The following is a 12,326-nucleotide window of genomic DNA, read 5'->3' as shown; positions in this document are numbered from 1 at the left end:
CATTGAATGTGAAAAGACAATAATACCCTTAACTTATAACTAAATGGATACTCTCCATTTCATTTGAAATGGAGAGGATCCAAGTCCACTTTTTTCAGCGTAGAAGCACTTCGATCATATGAAGCATTTAACGCAATAATAAATAAATAGTTGGGGGAAGGTGGAATTGAAAATGTGGGCCTCTTCCGCACGTGAATTTCAGCGTGTTGTCATTTTCGTTGATAGTGTTGTCATTTCGCTTTAACGCATTGCCACCTACTTCACGTGACGCATTTAACGCCTGTATTTTGAAGAACCTTTACAGATCCAACGTGGGTCATATGTAATTATTTTAATAGTTGCACAATTGATTCTCAGGTAATTATGTAATTTTTATATAATAAAGAGTAATTTGTAATATATGTCAATTTCAAGAACCAATATACATTTTTTTTTTAAAAAAAAAAAAATAGAAGAATGAAAAAAAAAAAAAAAATAAAGACTTACATCTATTAAATAACAGGTCTTTTTTCTAGAACGTTCGCATTTGTCATAGTTTTTTCAACTATTCACGTCTAATTCTAACTTTTATAAGAAAGATAGATAATTGAGTTAAACCTAAAACCGTTTTATTTAGATTTATTTATCTTACTTCTTTTAAATAAATTGATGTAATTTGTTTTAAGTTATTATTTTTTTGTCAATAAAAAATTATTTAAAATACACTACATTAATCGTTGTAAAATATATATTATAAATTAGTATAAAGACTAACATTAATTTATTAGATAATAGGTCAATGCAAGTTAATCCGAGTATTATGGTTGTCACCTTTGTTTACGTGGGTTAAAAGCAGCAATTAATTTTCTATTATATTTAACCATTGTATCAACTAAATACAAGTACGAAAAATTACATATTTTAAATCAGTATATATCTTAAAAATATATATATATAAAAGTGTTAAATTAGAGTTTTGAGCTTAGGACCCAAAATTCATTCTTACCTATCCTACGTATCTCTTTTATAAGATTTTCCATTTAACTGTTTGGGCACACGTTTTAGTCCAATCATGAGATTGGATATGGCGCGCATTCTGTTGTTGCGGGGTTGGATTCTTTGTAACTACTAATGGGCTTATAGGCCGCAAAATTCCATATCAATGGGTTCATATAAAGAATGAATTTCTTTTTCTAGGTTTTGTAAATAAACGATTTGGCTTGCCTCCGGTGATTAAATACCTAGAGATCTCCTATAGTTCAAATAAACAGTGAAGATTGCAAGAATAAGAAACACTGACAATGGTAAGGGCTAAAATTCGTCTTGCAATCTTCATCCTTTACTTGAGCCATGGGAGATCACCAGAGGCAAGCCAAATCCGTTATAGAATTGAAGTTTATGCTAATTGTGCACTCTTTAGTTAACCCAAATCTTCTATAGAAGTGATCGTTAATGGGTTGTTGTAGCTCAAGATAGATTACGTTTGAATATATGTTACTGTCTTGGCCTCTTAATTTGTCCACTTTGTTTCTATGCGTGAGACAATGCTGTCATGGATGGTGGTTCATCCTAGCTAGCTGTGTATGAGTAATGTAACCAGGGAAGTTCCTGTTGCTGTTTCGTATAAGAGTTACAAGCTCTGGTTGGTCTATTATTCATGCTTTTCTTCCATTGATTCTATATATCTTTCTCTCATCAATTTGGAATGCTGGAGTTGAGGCAGATGAGAACTCGGATGCAATGGAGTTATGGTGCCGGGAGTCTTCTGACCACCTTATTCCTTATTAAGTGAGGACCGATCTAATTCCAATCCGGCTAATCCTGAAGGGGTTTCCAGCCTAGCTAAACCAGCAACCGTGTTAGTTTGCTGCTGCAATGTGGCCATATTTCATGCTGGTTTTGGAAAAATTTTCTGTGCATGATTTTTGTATTAATGTGCACATTAATTTAATACAATTGTATTATTCATCAAAAAAAAAAAATTAATACAATTGTATCTACTGGATCTTCTACCTTGTTGTGTATTCAGAATGTTGCTTCCTGGTTCAACTCTCCTCCCCTTTCCGAATATTGTTTTTCAATAGGTATCCCCCTTTTGCAGGCTATTACTCTGTTATGGATTTTGTGGTTCTTATCTCTGGTTGTTCTTGCTGTAGCTTGTTGGGCAATCCTATGGTTGTAGGAAAGTTCTCATTTACATTCTGTGTTGTCATCGCTTCTAGATGGCAGAGATGTATGGATTAATATGAACTAAATAGAGTGGATTATATTAGGTCAAAATGGATACCATGGGGATGATGATTACAAAGGTTTATCTGTGAAAGCTCTTTAGGGTTAAGGGAAATCAGGAAATGGATGTGAGTTAAATGGAAGGAAGTTAAGGAACATTCCACTTCATAGAGGAGAGCGTGCCAGAAAAGAGTAACAAAATTCAACAATCATTAAGATCCATGGAATGAAACCCAATTCACAATAAAAGCATTCGCATCCCGCTGGCCAAAATTTAGCTAAATTTTAACTAAAAAAAAAGTCCCATGCTTCTTAATTACCACTATCAGTAAATTAAGCAGGTGAAACTTCCATCTCCTACTATTGTTGCTACAGGGAAATATGTCTAGCAATTCTCATACAGAAAACGCATAAACAGAAGAACCAGCAAATAACCTTTGGTATATATCAATGTCAAATGAAGACCAACTCTTAGATTGTCAAGACCCAAATGGAAAATTCTAAAGCCAAAAGAGCTCATGTTTTAGTTGTCATAATACATGTATATACTGCAATTGAAAAGGAGCAAATATTTGTGATGGAAGATTGCCACCAAGGTATATCAATTTTAAGCTAGGATTTTTAAAAATAGAAAAGAAAAATAAAAGAGGAAAATTATAGGGGCAAATAGGGATGTAATTGAACCGAGCCCAGTTGAGTTTTAAGATTTCAAGACTGGCTCGTTTATGAGTCGAGCTTAAATAGTCGAGGTTGAATTCAAGCCGAGCTATAAAATGCGTGTTCAAGCTCGACTCGTTTAAAACTCGGATGAGCTCGAGCTTTGAAAATGACATTCGAGTCAAGCCGAGCCAAATCGGGTTACTCGACAAAGTAGGCTCAACTAGAGCTCAATGTATGCTATTAAATTTTTCAATGTATGATCAAAGCGGAATTCAAGCCCGAGTTTATGAACAACCTCCACACTAACTATCAATAACTTAATATGTTAGTTTAACATACTAAATACTATTATCAAAGTTTTATATTTAATATGTAATACAATATTTAATCCTATTTTCCAATACCCGTGAGATGCGAAAAATAAGAAGATAGCAAAATTAAATTAATTACATATGATACTAAGATTTAAGCGGTTTCTTCAATATGAGGTACATCCACTGACGGAGGCAATCACGAAGAAATTCACCATAAAGATGGTTATTGAGAGAAAACCACTCAAATCTCAAAACCCCAATACACTCAAATCTCATTCTCGTACAAACGAGAATAACTAAAGAAACTTTTCTCTCTCTCTGTCAATTGATTCATCTAGGGATGTAAATAAACTAGTCCATTCGACAACCTGCTCGATATCTGCTCGGTTTAGCTCGATCCAAACTCGAGCTTGATACTATAGAAACTCACTCGATTAGTAAGTGATACATACTTGACTCGCTCGACAAAACTCGATCGGGGTTCACGAGTTCAATTCGTTTAAAGCTCGACCGAATTGCTCGCTTGGCTCGTTATTTCGACTCGTTAGCTCATTCATATTTCTTATATATATATATATATATATATATATATATATATATATATATATATATATATATATATATATATATATATATATATATATATTACTAAAAATTAGTTATATATTAGTAATTAAGTAATATATGTTATATATGTTACTTAATATTTTTATGTGTGTGTATTAATTAACATACTAACTAGTTAGTTCATAAACTAACATATTATCTAGTTAATTAACATATATATACTAAATAAGCATATAATATACTAGCTAAGTAAATATAGTATTACATATTAATTATAATACTTTGATAATAGTATTTAGTATGTCAAATTAACATATTAAGTTATTAATGGTTATTATATATATATATATATATTAGTGAAAGGATTTTGAGTACAAGAAAGTCTTTGGGATAAAGACTCTTCGTGTTTTTGAGCCTCATTGTGAGTTCCCAGGGTTAATTTATGTCCCTGACAAAGAGTATGGCCTCTCAAGGCAATTATGGAATGGTGACTGGGATCACTTTGAGATTGGATGTCCTGAATTAGGAGCTCAGCTCTTTGAAGAAGGATTCCTGTCTTATTACCCAGTTAAGCACCTGGAAGAATTACGTTACTTTCCTAAGTCCCCCTGGTAGGCTTAGGCTTTAAGACCATAAAAGGCTTTAAGTCCCCCTGGTAGAGATGTCTCTCTACCGCGAGACATCTCTCTACCACACTTCATCTCTTTTCTCCAACTAGGTCTCCCTAGTCATACGTCTGTGTCCTATCCGTGTGTCCTCCCGACTTACTTGGCCCTTCCCTCGACTCTCGACTGTGCTGACGGCACGTTGACGGCAGTGTCCTTTTCCTATTCACCCTAGAATCTTAACAGAGAGTGGTGTAACAGACAAACTTGAAACAATAGCAGAATAAGCAAAATAACCAGCCACTTGGGCGGATGCTCAGATTATAACAGGACTCAACTCAACACTTATGGCTCTGATACTAAAAGGGGGGGGGGGGGGGTGGAAGCAGGGAGTGGGGGCTTAATAGTAGAATGTGGTGGTTGTGTAGTGGACAGAGTGGTGGCGAGCATAGATGAACAAATAAATGTGCATATTAATTTGCATATCAAAATTTGAATACAAAATAAGAGAGTATTCAAAGATCATGAAATGAACTTAAAGTAATGCTTAGATTCAAAATAACTTGAATGTAAAACTTACAAATAAACTCAGGCCAGAATGCAACTGGCGATTACAAGCTTATACTCAGAAACACTGAAAATATACATTTACAAATTACAAGTGTTTGACTTATGAGAGGTTCAGGGTGAGTTTAAGAAGTAACTCTTTTACTCAAATAAACTCTGTCTTGAACTTCAGTCTTCTGCTGCTTATAAAGGCTTTAGAAGGGCTTAGGGCTGGAATCAAGGGATGCCAGCGTTCTGTCAGGCGTGCACCGAAAGCGAATTCTTTCTGCTTTAACTTCAGGTAACTCACACCGAAAGCATGGTGAAATCAGGATGAACAGTGAAAAAGTCACTATTCATGAATAGTACCGTGTCGGGTGGCCGACAAAATACTGTTCACTTTTGTCTTTTTGTGCCGACGGGTGAAGGCACTGCTTAAAACTTTCTTTTGTGCCGATGGTAGAAAACACAGTTTAGTTCTGGATTAATCATCATCGACGTACTCATCATCATAGGGATCATAGTGGGTAAGAGAACCTTCCCATGCCCTATCATCAACGAAGTCACAGTCATTGTGACCCCATTCTTCACAGGTGGTGCAGTAGTCCAGATGCCATGTTCCGTCAGAACCTGAAAACTGATTGTGATCTATCAGGTCTTTTGGATCCTTATCTGTTTTGCTCCACCATTGCCCATTGCTGTAACGGTAGTTGCTTACTTTGAGGCGTTTGCCCCAAATACCCAGAACAGACATGTCTTTGCCAAAAATAATTATTCTATTATTCTTTGCTAAAACGGGTCTATTTCTTATTTCTTGGACCGCGTTCATCATAAATCCCTTCTTAACAATTCTCCAGAGATTCATAATGCTCAGGGGATCTTCAAACTTCAAGGGGATTCTTCACATCCTTAGTTCTGCAGCATAATCACTAACTGAAGGATTAATGAGGATGCAATGCTTAGCAGGCTTAACTTCCATGAAATTATTGGGATCAAATTCTGGAACTTTGCTCCAGATCCTTAGGATAATAGGACTGTTGATCTTCGTCCTTGTTCTCAGATGCTCATCCTGGATGCTTTTGACAGTATCACAGACTATGTTAGGAAAGCCACGTAATTCTTCCAGGCGCTTAACTGGGTAATAATACAGGAATCCTTCTTCAAAGAGCTGAGCTCCTAATTCAGGACATCCAATCTCAAAGTGATCCCAGTCACCATTCCATAGTTGCCTTGAGAGGCCATACTCTTTGTCAGGGACATAAATTAACCCTGGGAACTCACAGTGAGGCTAAAAAACACGAAGAGTCTTTATTCCAAAGACTTTCTTGTACTCAAAATCTTTTCCATTAGTAATCAGCATCATTCTCCGAATTCACCTGTCAAAGAATTCAGTGTGTACTGGACTTAGAAAAATTAGGTTTTGGATCTCGCTAGGAAGGTCGAGAACCCTTTGTCGGATTTTTCCCATTTCCTTAGGACTGATCCTTTGGAGCTGGTAGATCTCAGTGGGAGATCGAATCCGCTTAGAACTTGTGGATGCAACAGATTGTAGCAAAATCTTATTGCAGCTTAAATGATACTCAGTGGCTTTCATAGACTTGTCATGAAGACTCTTATGACATTTTAGGAAAGCTTGAGTTAAATTATCTAATAGTATTTGAATATGAAGAGGGTAATTGTTGATATCACCCTTTGAATATTTGGTTGAAGTTTGAAGGACTTCTTCCATGATAATACTATTAGTCTTATCCAGATTGAAGAACTCAATCTGTTGAGGAACTTTCTGTTGAATCTCTGTTGGAGATTCTCCGTACTCATTTACCTTAGCTTTTCCCTTCTCCGCTGGAGTCAGGCGCTTAGGATTTACCAAATTGAAGGGATCAATCTGTTGAGATTTTTTCTGCAGACGCTCCGCTGGTCTTTCTGCATACTCAACCACCTTAGCTGTTCCTTCCTTCGCTGGAGTCAGGTGCTTAGGATTTTCCAGATTGAAGAACTCAATCTGTTGGGAGACTTTTTTCAGACTTTCCGCTGGTCCATCTACATAGTCTACCTTAGCTATCCCTTTCCCTGTTAGGGTTAGGTGCTCAGGATTTTGAATTTCCGGTGGGAAATTCCATTTCTTAATTATCTTAGCTAATTTATCTTTTCTTTCTTCTGTGGAAGAAAGAGACTTAGGAGGGGTCATTTTGTCCTGAAAAATGAAGAGGTTAGAAACAATCCAAAATTCAGAAATGACATTATGCTTAAAAAACATTTTTGGAAAATACTTAGATATATTATTCAAAGGATCGAATAATAAACTTAAACATATCCAATAAATGGAGTATTTATTTATAGGGCTGAAAAGTTACTACTTAGATCAAAAGTCATGAAAAGAGTATTTTTATGCTTATGATTTTGGATTTGCCAAAATTTTCTTTTCATATCAAACTTAGAGAAGATCATGGATCTTAACCTATTGATTAGGTTTCTCTTATTTGGAATTGGATATCTTATCCATTCTAGGACTTTGATGAGGGGCTTGTAGTTAATAACTAACTTAAGGGCTCCTCTCTCAAGTTCAGCGTTTTTCTGGACATAAAAGGCTGAACAGGACCAATGTGACTTACTCTTACGAATTATGCCTTTGCTTGAAAGATCTTCTATTTCCTTCCGACAAAATTCAGTAACTTCTTGACTCATCTGGATGGGTCTAGCCTTAGTGGTGATTCTTCCTTCATCAAAGTCTTTGATATAAGGAAGGCTTACAGTGTTCTTCTTCCTATGCCAAAAGGCAGTAGGGACATCAGAACAAACTTCACTTTTGATCCTTTCCTCAAAGAGTTGGATTCTTTGCTGAAGGGTCTTTTGGCTCAGTTGTTCTTCAATTCTTTTAACCTTAATCTCCTCTTGTAAAAACCCTATCTGTTGGGTCTTAGACTTGATTAGGTTAACAGACTTAGAAATTGAATTGCTTTTGAAAGCATTCAATTGACTTAATTCTGGTTTAGCCAGAAACTTAAACTTAACCTTTTCATCCATAGGATAGGTAATTAAACCATCCTGATCTGTCGTAAAAGGATACAACAGAGTAATGAAAGGTAAACCTAGTATGACTTTATTAGTCATATTCTTAACCAAGACAAATGATGTTTTGAAACAAACCTTTTCTTGACACACATGGGCTTTGCTAATCTCAAAAGTAATTTGCATCTTGCTGCCATTAGCAGAACGCAAATTCTCCTTAAACTTACTGTAATACTTCGTAGGAACAAGTCCTTCTTGTATACAGTTCAGATCTGCACCTGTATCAATTAATACAACTACAGATAACTCAAAATCTTGAATCTTAATTCTAACCTTGGAATACCATTTTTTAATATGGATTCGGTTGATTAGACTTATACAACTCTCTTCAAATGGAGGAGTGTCTTCAGGTTTAGGCTCAGGTTCGGCTTTGCTATCATTAGGACTGCTAGCGGCTGACTTAATGTAACGCCCCGCCTTTTACAAAAAGGCGTAAGTGAAAATTTCGATTTCCACGTGACATTACTACATCATCAGAGTATAAATTGGCAGCGGAAAATATAATTTATCTAATAGGTTTGGATTAAATAACACATTAGAGCCTTTAAATTAAATACCTCTAGATTTTCATTAGAAAAATACTTGTAACAAATACAAGGAAATAGGTGTCCATAATGACACGAAAGCATACATATAAAATCACTAGTAAATTTGTCAACATAAAATGCTAATAACACTGAAGAATATAAACTATGCATCCATAGCTATAACATCTCTTGAGCTTTAATCTTTCGTACCTGCATAATTGGCTAAACCGCCCATATATAAATATATGGGTCAGTCAACTGCTTTCAATAATAAAAGATTACTGATTTATTTAAATATATGTGATGCAACAAAATGCAGTGCAACAATATGATGACAATCTGAAATCCTTATCATTTTCTACGGCCTTTCACTAAGGATCCTTTTCTTAAGGCCTCAGTTCCTGGGTTGTCTATCCCTCTCAGAGTACCAAACCCACATACTAGGGTTGTCTATCTCTCACAGGGCCTCAAATCCCACAAAATCCATGGATGTCTATCTCACGCAGAGCCTCAATCCATCACAGAGTTTCAAACCCACCTGCTGGGTTGTCTGTCACTCTCTCACGGCTTCCTATCTGTCTCTATGCCCTAATACTAAAATATGACCTAATACAAACAATATGCTACAAACAAGATGCATACTTATTAAATAAAGCATAAATCAAACATTAATGAAAGCTCTACTTGTATCACCCTGAGTGAGTAAGGAATACTCACAGTTCTTTTGTACCGTTTTTCAGTTCATCATCTGCATAATCATAAATACATATACACATAAAACATTATTCATCATCATTCATAAATATTACCTATTATATTCACAATGACACATTTATTGTTTTACTCGGAAAATCGTTTACATAATTTTTATTAGTTTATCTCATTTTCTATAAAACATCCTATTTTAATAGCTTGGATTATCAATTTATTCCACAATTGGTTTAAACACTTAATATAATTATAAATATATGAACCGAGAATATTATTATCCTTAGCACATATAAAAGTTATTCTTAAATCAAACATATTAATATACGTTAATAAGTTAATAATAAAAATATTCAATTCCACAATTATTAACGTTATAATCTAAAATACTAATTAATTGATTTTATGCAATTATATACTTTTAGGCTAATTTAGAAACTCACATTAAGGATTTTCACTCGAAAATCCAGCGAAACGGTGAGTTTGGTCGCTGGAAAAATAGCCGGAAAAGTCACCGGAAAGTGGCCGGAAAAGTCGCCGGCGGGTCAGGGTTCCGGGTCGGGTACCGGGTTCGGGTCATGGGTCGGGCTCATTGGTTAGGGTCTCGGGCCGATGGGTCTCGGGTCAAGGGCTTGAGTCTCGGTCTTGGGCTTGCTACTGGGCTTATGGGTCTCGGGCTTAAGGGTTTCGGATTATGGGCTTCAGTGGTCTCGGGGTTGGGCCGAGGTTTATGGGCTCAAGGGTTCCAGGCTACGGGTCAAACTGCACACTTTGGTTGCACGGGTCATTTGACAGAAAAGGTTCGGGTTTCACGATCGGTAGGCTTCAGTTTGGGTTTAGCTTGGTTTCGTCTTCATTGGTGGTCTTCGGGATTTACGGGGTCACGGTGTCACTGATTTGATCAGATCTGGAAGAACAGAAGACTCGGCTTCGTCGGATTTTTGCTACTGGGTCATGATCGGGCTGGGCTCATGCCGGATCTGCTACGGGTCTCGGTTGCCGGCGGGTTCTAGGCCTGAATTGCAGGTTCATGGGTTCCGGGTTTGCTGAGCTTCAGGTTGCTGCCGATCAAAGTACGGGTTGCATGAGCTGGGTTTTGGCTAAAGATCCGGATTCCTGGTGATTCCGGGTCAGCACACCGGATATGGCTTCCGGGTTCATGGAACTGCAACATGGATTTGTGCCAGCTACTGCTAGGTTCTATTACTCTGCTTCCGTCCATTTTCGAGTAAGTGAAGAAGGAATATAAGGAGGAAGAAGGAGATAATAAAATAATGAAGGGGTAATAAAATAAAAAGCCAACATCATGATGATGCCTGGCCACTATGGAATATAATAAGTACATATAATATTGGTGATGGGCTAGAAAGAAAATGAGTGCGATTTTGTTATAAGAAATGGAATATAATAAGTACATATAATATTGGTGATGGACTAGAAAGAAGAGGAGTGCGATTTTGTTATAAGAAATGGAATATAATAAGTACATATAATATTGAAGAAGAGCTGGAAAGAAGGGTGCGATTTTGCAGAGAAAATGATCTGCTTTATTATTGTGAGAGTCATGAGTGCCGTGGGTTGGTGCCGCAGGGTGCTGAGTCAATTTTAAAAACTGTGAGGGTGATGAGTGGAGGGAGCTGGAGAACGTGTCGTCTGAATAAAGGGTTTTAAAAACATTTTAATGAAATAAAACGCAGGGATGACGACGGCTGATTGTTCTAATATTCAGCTGTTAGAGTTTTATACATCGGGTCTTTTTAATAAAATCCGTCTCATAACAACTATTATTCTAAACTTGTTTTTAGCCTATTCGTTTTATAAAAAGATATTTTATTTCGAACATAAATACACATTATTATTACACTAAATAATAAATTGTCAAATAATATTTTGCACCATTATAAGATAAAGCTAATTAATCTATTGATTAATTATTAGTCTATTTTAACTCGGTAATTTACGGTTATAAATTAATTATCAGTTTTATTAAAACACAGTTTATTAAATCAGTTGAAAATATTTATAAAACAATTGATCGTTTATTTATTCACATAAATAATCATTTTTCATCTTTAATCAAATTATTAATATGTTTTAAAAACTGGGGCGCTACACTTAAGCTTGTGCTCAATTTTCAAGAGATTAACATCCTGTTTTAACTCTTGATTTTCTTCCTTAAGTATTTTAATCTCAGACTTAATTTGATTAACTTCAAGTTGCAAATCTTTTATTGTGATTTGTTCCTTTGGTTTATCAAATCTTTTAAGTGTATTACTTAAACTTATCTCAAGGCTTTTAGACTTATTAACTTCTCTTTTTGTTAGAAGTTTTCTTAGCTTTTCTAAATATTGTCTTTTTAACTCAGGATTCTCAATTTTACTTACAAGATCAAGAAGCAGTTCTTCTTTGGTCATAACACCAATTGTTTTGCAACAAGTGTCATTACAACCAAAACTTATGTCTGGGCCAGACTCAGACTCATTGCTACTGCATGAGCGGTAGCTGTTATCACTTGAACTAATACCTAGTTCAGACTCATAGTCACTGGGTTCAGTGTCTTTTATCTCTAACATTCTTATTAAATTTTCCTTATCTTCGTTAGAGACTTTTAGAGACTTAATGGTTTCCTTAGCTTTGCAATCCTTTGCAAAGTGACCGGACTTACCACACTTATAACAACCATCTTTGTTGTTCTTAGATCTCTTAAACCTTTTCTTAGGTTTTCTCTTTTCCTTCTTATAGAAATCATTCGGCTCAAAGCTTCTTTTCTTGAATCTTTTAAACCGTTTCTTATGCTTTCTATATTCTTCATGCTTACGAGACTTCTTATGCTTCTTAGATGGAGCTACCGAAGGTAGACCATACTGCTCACAGAAATTACCCATTTCATACTTAGCCTTTTTCTTATCCTTATTGGCTTGATTCGATATTTTCATATCGATACACATTCTTAGACCTTTTTTCTGGATAGTACTTATGATATTCCTGTAAGTGAGATTATCATAATCTATCACATTGTTCTCATTAACTAAGACTTCTTTGATCTTATGGGCGAAGAGGTGAGGCAGACCGTTTATGAATTTCTCCTTCCAAAACGGTTGGTTGCTATCATCTCTTAGCAT

The 12,326-nt window shown here is 35.7% G+C and overlaps 1 long non-coding RNA gene across 2 annotated transcripts; it reads right to left on the bottom strand.

The window, feature by feature from the left end:
- Nucleotides 1-8,504: 8,504 nt before the first annotated feature.
- LOC133877985 (uncharacterized) lies at nucleotides 8,505-10,521 on the bottom strand. Of its 2 annotated transcripts, XR_009901809.1 has the most exons (3): nucleotides 9,648-10,440; nucleotides 9,214-9,244; nucleotides 8,505-8,718 (listed from the first exon to the last, which is right to left on the bottom strand). It is a non-coding gene; the product is annotated as an uncharacterized LOC133877985 (long non-coding RNA). The 2 variants fall into 2 exon arrangements; XR_009901808.1 differs by lacking the exon at nucleotides 9,214-9,244 and having other exon boundaries at nucleotides 9,648-10,521.
- Between the last annotated feature and the right edge of the window lie 1,805 nt (nucleotides 10,522-12,326).

The sequence above is a fragment of the Alnus glutinosa genome, chromosome 9, assembly GCF_958979055.1.
Source record: "Alnus glutinosa chromosome 9, dhAlnGlut1.1, whole genome shotgun sequence".
NCBI lineage: Eukaryota > Viridiplantae > Streptophyta > Magnoliopsida > Fagales > Betulaceae > Alnus > Alnus glutinosa.
Note: the sequence above shows the minus strand (reverse complement) of the source record. Positions and strands in the feature narration are given on the sequence as shown.